This window comes from Belonocnema kinseyi, chromosome 7 (genome assembly GCF_010883055.1).
Source record: "Belonocnema kinseyi isolate 2016_QV_RU_SX_M_011 chromosome 7, B_treatae_v1, whole genome shotgun sequence".
Taxonomy (NCBI): Eukaryota; Metazoa; Arthropoda; class Insecta; order Hymenoptera; family Cynipidae; genus Belonocnema; species Belonocnema kinseyi.
This window is the reverse complement of record NC_046663.1, coordinates 106,982,871-106,990,490: the sequence shown is the minus strand read 5'-3', so window position 1 is coordinate 106,990,490 and position 7,620 is coordinate 106,982,871.

Sequence of the window (7,620 nt, the reverse complement as noted above, 5' to 3'; positions counted from 1 at the left end):
TGTATCGAAGAGAAAAGGTTTGCTTTTTGAAGTGAATACAGTAAAAATTTTTGAGCTTTTTTCTTCGGAAAAATATTTTTCAAAAATTTAGGGTAAAAAAAACATTTTTTTCGAAAAAGAAAATCTGGAAAATTTCCAGTGTCTACGTAAAAAAACAAATATTTTTTGTACAATATATTACTGCCATTAAAGTTTTCAGATGTATGAAAATTTGAAAAAAAAATTAATTTTTTGAAAAATGCTTATACCCACCTCATATTTGATGAAAATAATTTTTTATGGTTTCTTTAGATCACAATTATTATAATTATTAGATAACAATTCTTTAGATCACAATTTCAAGAAAATCGGTGAGGTACACCTAGGGTACCTTCCTAAGATCAACTTCAGAGATTTGCTGTAGGCAGGAGCAATGAATTCTCTACGAGCAATTTTTTCTGCATAGCGTCAAGCCCTTCCTCCGACAAAAGCATATTCATTCCTTGACCCAAGGACGATAAAGCGGAACCTGCGAGGCGCTGAATGTTGTCGAAATGCTCATCTCTCTTAACAGATGACTCGCTATCGAGAAAAACATGACTGGATTTACTTCCGGGCATCCAGGAAAATATTACCCTTTCGAGGATATTTTTTAAGCAATTCCTCCTTGGTCTTTGTTGGAAGACCATTTCTAAACTACAAGTCCCAGCTTGAGACTAAATGTGGATTTAAGTTAACTTCTCCTGTGTCAGAAATTGCTGAATCTTTCCCTCTCACATCTAACCTCTTTTCATCGAAAACCAAAGGAGCGCTGACTTCTGATACTATCTTTCCCTCGACGCATACTCTAGTCTTCCCGCTCGCTTCTTTAGATTTATCGGCTCCTTCGTCTGAATCTTTGTCTTTGACTGTCCCCTCTTTAGATGGGGCTTCTGCAAAGAAAAAACTCGATTAGTTTTATACTTATGTATAGGCTCTACCAGTAGATCGGCACTTATATCATCTTAATAATCATATTCGCGACCTGGAAGGTTCACGCGACGCACGTCGCGAACGAGAATGCCTTGAATTAAATCGCCATGAATGAGAACGCGATCGGCTGGAGTGTGAGCGCCGAGAATAAGAACGGTCTCGATGTCTCCTTGAAGGGACCCTCCGGGTTGATATTCGTAAAGAGGAACTTGATCGCAACGATGTGTTTCTCGATCGTTCACGACTTCTCACTTCTCTTTTAAGTCTTTTCACTTCCCGTAACAATTCACTAAAGTCGTCACTGTCATGTTTTTTTATGTTTATGGCTTCCTCCCATGATTGAAGAATGTAACAAAAAGTATAATAAAAATATAACTTGGCTTACTACGTCTTGCGACAGCTAACACAAATAAATGAATGAAGTTTCAATAGTGAATGGGTATGGAGAAAAAGTTGGTGGAGAGGATAAAATAAATTTTTACTGAAAGCGGAAATAGGTTGACGATAGGAAAGAAAAATAGCAGGTTTTCTGGTCAGGAAGTGTGCACGTTGAGTCCGCTACTGTTTAATATGCTCCTGGCAGGCTTCTGGAGAAGCTAAAGGAGAAAGGAAAAGGAGGAACGGTTTTGGGTAATAGCTATCTATACTCTCTAGCTTATGCGGAAGATGTAGTTTTGTTAGCAGATAATGAGAAGGGGATAGACTTTATGATGAGAATCTTCGAAAAGTATGCCAGAGCAAAAGATTTTGTTACCTAGGTTTTTAGTTTGAGGCAGAAGGGGGAAACGAACTGCAGGTGAGAACAAGAATTGAATGTGCGAGTAAAGTGATAGACCAAGTACGGGGTATAGAAGAGAGAAGGTTTAATGACGATTAGAGGAGTAGGACCTGGTTGTTTGACGCGTTAGTTTTGGCGGTGTTGTATTTTAGTTTTGAGGTCCGGGGATGGAAGGAGTATAGGAAAGTGAAAAGCATGCATGAGAGATTTTTGAGATGGGTAATGGGGGTCAGTTGAAGTTGCCCAGGATAAATGTTAAGAGAAAAGTGAGGGAGGGGAGAATGGTAACTAAACAAATTAAGAGAGCCTTGTGGTTTAAAGAGAAGCTAAAAAGGGGAGAGGGAAGCAGAATAACTCTAGTATGTTCGTGCGAAATAAAAAAATTAGGCGAGAGGCAATTTGGCAAACTCAAAATGGGAGGAAGAAAGAAGAAAAATGAGAAGAGTTTGTAATATACGAGAAGGGGTTATGGAGTGGCAGGGCACAGAGCTAGAGCTATCAGTAAGACAAGGAGAAGAGAGATGGAAACAGATTATAGTTTCGAGGTACAATGGATGGTATATGATGGTCAAAGGGTTGACGGAACTAGAATATCTACAACAAAAAGGAAGAACAATGGAGTAGGGTTTTATGGTTTAGAATGAGAGGAGTGAGAGCGTACAGATGCTGGATGAATAAATAGGAGAATCTGCGGAGAGTATGTGAATATAAAATGGATTCATGGGCGTACATATTAAAGAGGTTTTCAGAGTGAAGAAGATGGGCAGTTGAGTGTGGGTGAGTGTGTAAGATGGATTTTGGATGGTAATTGACAGGGAGTGATGTGAATGAAGAAATTGAAAGAAGTAAGGGGAAGCAAGGGAGTAGGGCAGAGCCAAACGGGTAATCCTGAAAAAGGATAGTAAAAAGCAAAAGTTAATTTCAAAATCGTGGAATTTTTTTGTTACATGCATATATACATGCATATATAAAAAAGAAGCACAGTTTTTAATAATAATAGTAATGTGCGATTAGAAAAATGTGCAATAGTTTATTATTTATCTTTTAATGAATTTTACTTTCAATTGATATTGAAAAACAAAAAGAATAATAAATAATTTAAATTAATTATTTATTTTAAACTTGAATATTGAATTAATTAAAATAAAAATTTATTATTATTAAATATTTTTTGAAATAATGATAATAATAATAACTATTATCACAGCATTAATCAAAACAAATTATTAATGATTATTGAAAATAAAAACTAAATTAAATTAAAATTGTCTAAATTGTTTATTCACGAAAATTAAAACTTTCTCGTTTTTATCGTAGAATATTATTCTGATATGTATATCATTGTAGAATTTTAAAGTGTAATGCATTTTATTTGTTATTTAACTATCATTTCAAACTTTTTAAATTGTAATTTAAATTAATTTCAATACAAAAAAATGAAATTACCGCCGTGTCCACAATAATAAATATCGTTCCCTGGAACTTTTCGAAACGATTAGAAGCATTAATACGGACATAAATACCCTCTGTCAGGTTGAAATAAATGTATAAATATAAGTTAATTTCTGTTTTACCTGCTTTATAAGTTTTTGAATTCTTTAAACCAAAAACAGGATATTAATTTCTGTTTTCACGTTTATCATCGTTTTCCAAAGTTTCAAAAAAATAATTTATTATTGTGAACACAAACATGTTAAGTTACAACCAAAAGTACTTGCATATCGAGTTTATATTTTGTGCGTGTTTCGGGGATGATCCCCGGTTATTGTAAGCGAAAAAAGAAAAAAATCGCACTACGCGTTTTAAGAAAAAAGATTGATTCATTCTTACCAACTAAAAATTTAATTTTTCTCGAACACGACGCAAAATACGAACATTCTTTATAAAAATTTTATAAATAAAATCCCTCAATGACCATAATTGATTTTTTAAGAATTTTTAAAAATAATATTTGACACAAGATACAATTTTTTTACTAAAGTGACATTTTCTCGGACGTCAAGCCATTATTTATTCACAGCCTCAGACAAAAAAATGCTTAAAAAATAATGACGTATTCGCACGCATTTGTGCTAATCAATCCCTAAACGTTAATGTGCCCTTACCTGATGTTACACAAGCGTAAGCAATTGAGATGCATATCGCTCAGAAGTTATGATAATTAGGACGCGTGCCTCATATGCGTCGCATACTACTTGCGCATTTTCGCTTTTAATGTTATACATTTATATTTATAGGACCATTATTATTCTGAAATGAAAGGAAAGTAATTAATTTGTCCAAAATTGTATTTGAAAAACAGTAGGTAGAATATATAAATATTCTAAACATTTTATAAATATAATGATTAATCTAGCCGCCACATAATATATACACAGCGACTTCTAGAATAAAGTTATTTTACATTTTTTAACAGTTGGTGGTTAATTGTTTAAACAAGTTTTTAAAACAAATACCTTATTTATAAAGAAAAAACTGATATAAAACATTTTTTGGAGAGTTTCAACCAAGACAAGGCGTTTTTTCGCTTCCACTTTTTGTACAATTACCCATTCTGAAATTATTATATTGTTATAAACAATTGAATTTCCACTAAAATTGACATATTTGCAGATAGATATGTCAACATCTTTTTGACTACAAAATTTCGAAAAAATGAAAATTGAATTGTAAGATACGTACTACAGACAAAAAAGAGAAATTTCCCAATCAAAGAATACTTTTGTTTATGAAAAAATTTAAAAAAAAACAGACTTTTTGAGTAAAATATATGGAATATTGCACAAATAGTTGTTTGAAATAGCGTTATTTTAGAAATTTGTATATTAACAAAAGTTTTAATTCAATTAGGAAATTTCTTTTTATTGTTGGTAGTACTTTTCTTGAAAATCAATTTGCAAATTTAATTAGTAAAAAAAATGCGGAAAAAATCATCCTTAGTAAAAACTTTTTGAAACATACTTTAAAGTTTTCTTCTTCATAAATGAATACTGTATTTGTTTTCAGAAACTTTTTTAAGTAATGAAAGACTAAGGAACATAGAAAGTCCATTAAATGACCTTCGATTTTTTATCTTAATGGTATTCAGAGTTTGAGTTTTCCTTAAAACAGTTTTATTTACGGTAAGGAATTACGTTTGTCAGTCTAATTAATTATTACAATAATTTTATTTATAACGTAATTTTCGCATCGTTTTCACAATGGAAGAACATATTTTTTTATCATGTATCTCCAGCACACTAATAGATCTTCATTTTTAATACCAACGGGCAATAAACTTAAAATATTAATTTATAATTAAATATTCCAACGATCACAGAATATCTTAGTCTGAGAACGGGGTGACTGAAAGCGAAAGGTTGGTGTACATGAGCTATCGTCGCTGAAAGCGCACAGTTAAAGGTTTGTTCTCACAGATGTGGTGTTATCCAGACCTGGGTAATTGCGATAAGTAACCTCGCATTGCAGGCCGTCAACTGCCAATTTTAAAGCGCAGTCACATGATCAAAATTTTACCCCTGGTAGTGGTCCCAGTTTTAAATCTTATTCCTATTCAATTAATTCTTTTTTAGAATATCTTTCAGAAGATGTCAAAAATGTCGGAAACTCTCTAATTTTCCTTGAGAACAAAGATGAATACGATTTTCATAACCTAGAGTATAAGAAGCATAAGAGATAAAAGAAGAAAAAACAGCGTGTCAGAAGAAGGGAAACGATTTCAAACGCAAATTTTAAATAATACGGGAACTCCGTTTAGTTCGAAAATCAATCGGCCGGACTGTATTATCCGTGGTGCATTATTTCTGAAGTGAGCCCTTTAAAAATTTTAAGTCTTCAGATCAGGTTTATATTAGGTAAAGTCATTGTCCTATTGTACAGGATGCCTCGTACCAAATTTTAGGTACATCGAACAATTAGTTTGCGCATGTGCGAAGATGAAAGTTTGGACTACAGCTCGAGCATCGTAGGCTTTAAATGTCTGAAACTATTATCGACTATCGGCAAATTACTTTTATAGGTAGTTATCAGATTCATATCTTTAAGCACTTTTTTAAAACACAAAACATTTTAATCTGAAAAATTGATCAAAATTGATCAAAATAAAAAATAAAATATTTTTTTTTAACTTTAGACCATTTTTGTTTTTCTGTAAATAGGACTTGAATAAACTTTATTTTATGTACTAAAATCCATCCAAAGGGAAGTATGGGCCGGGGCTAGGTTCTCGTGTATCAGAATAAAGTCTAAGAGCAGAAATCCTCGTAGCGCTACGCGCGCTACCATAACGAGCTAGATAGTGAACCTCATCGAGTGTTATAACAAAATTTTGTTCAAATAAAGAAAAAGACTTAACTTCTTAATGTGTTCCTGCTTTTTTTGCAAAGATATTTTTATTTATAGGGACTAAAAAATTACAAATTATAATATGTGAAAAAATGTACTTAGTTAGCTTCTAAATTATAGTTGAAAATAAGAAAACTTCTATTTCTAGTTTTAAAATTCCGGCGAATTTTCTAAACTTCACATGTTAGATGATAGGTGGCGAATATTGAATTTACTTTCACAATAGACCTAATTCCACAATATGATTGATCTCAGAGATTGTTCTTGAAGCCGCAATTTTGAAGGTAAGTGCATATGGTTTAAGAAATTTCATTATTATTAAATTCAGATCTAGTATCTCTAATAAAAATATAACTGCTATTGTTTTATTAAAGCTCCAAAAAGTCATTTGAAACATAAATGTTTCAATCCTTTTCAGGAACAAAATCATGTAAAATCAAAGTTACTTAATCCTGTATCATATAGTACAAGAAAGAAGTTTCCACAAATTGGAAAAATATCAATGATATGTTCAAATTGTAAAAAAAAATTAACTCAATTTGATGCCTCTGAATGAGGATAACCTAACTTAGAAGGATAAAGTACAAATAGATGATAATGATGGAGGACAAGCAGAAAAAATGGACAATGATCCAAACTTTTTATTGTCACCAAATCACATTGACGAATGTAAGGATGATTATCACGCAGCATGCGTTAAAGTTATGACTCAAATAAAAGAAAAGTTTGCGGAGACTACTGACTCCTCAGTAAAGATTTTGCTTCTAAATGTGACACCTACATCCTGGGGAATCTTGACTTCACTCGACCTTAAAAATTGGGGAAAAATTGCCAATGGAAACTAAAATTTTAGTCAAAATAGGATTTTCTAAATTTACACAGCTTAGACCGCGCCACTTTCGGTGAAATTGGAACGCATTTGGTTTGTGTTTGTGTCCATCACGAAAATATTAACTTAATGTTGGATTCAATAGATTTAAAATAGTTGATTAAAAATTGCGACATCCTTTAATAAGATTATCATGATTTTTAAAGTTAATTGCTTGCAAAAATAATTCACAAGCCTGCTATTTGAACGAAAGTAAATCTTGCCCCAAGTTAGACACACTAAAAGAATATCTTACTAAAATTTTTGATGAAAATTGTATTAATGAAGTTACATTCTCATCTTGGCCATACACTGATAGAAGTTTATTAAAAACGCAAGTAGCTGAAAGTGATGATTTCATAGAAGACTTCTGTAACATTAGAATAATCATCAGACAACCATATTTACTGTAGTTATTTACTATATCAAAAATAACGATAAAAAGCATATAAGTATGGCCATCTTATCTGACAATTTAAGCCACGATACTGTTACTATATACAACCTCGTGGGGGGTTGCTGGTCCTCCATCGGACGCCTCCCCAGGTTGCGAATAGGGCAACGCTTCCCAGATATGGTACCGGGGAAATAAAAAAACCCGGAGTGGACAAAAACTAGCTAGGGGAAGGAAACCCGAATTAAAACCAGTCATGAGCGAGTATGTAAAAAACGATATACC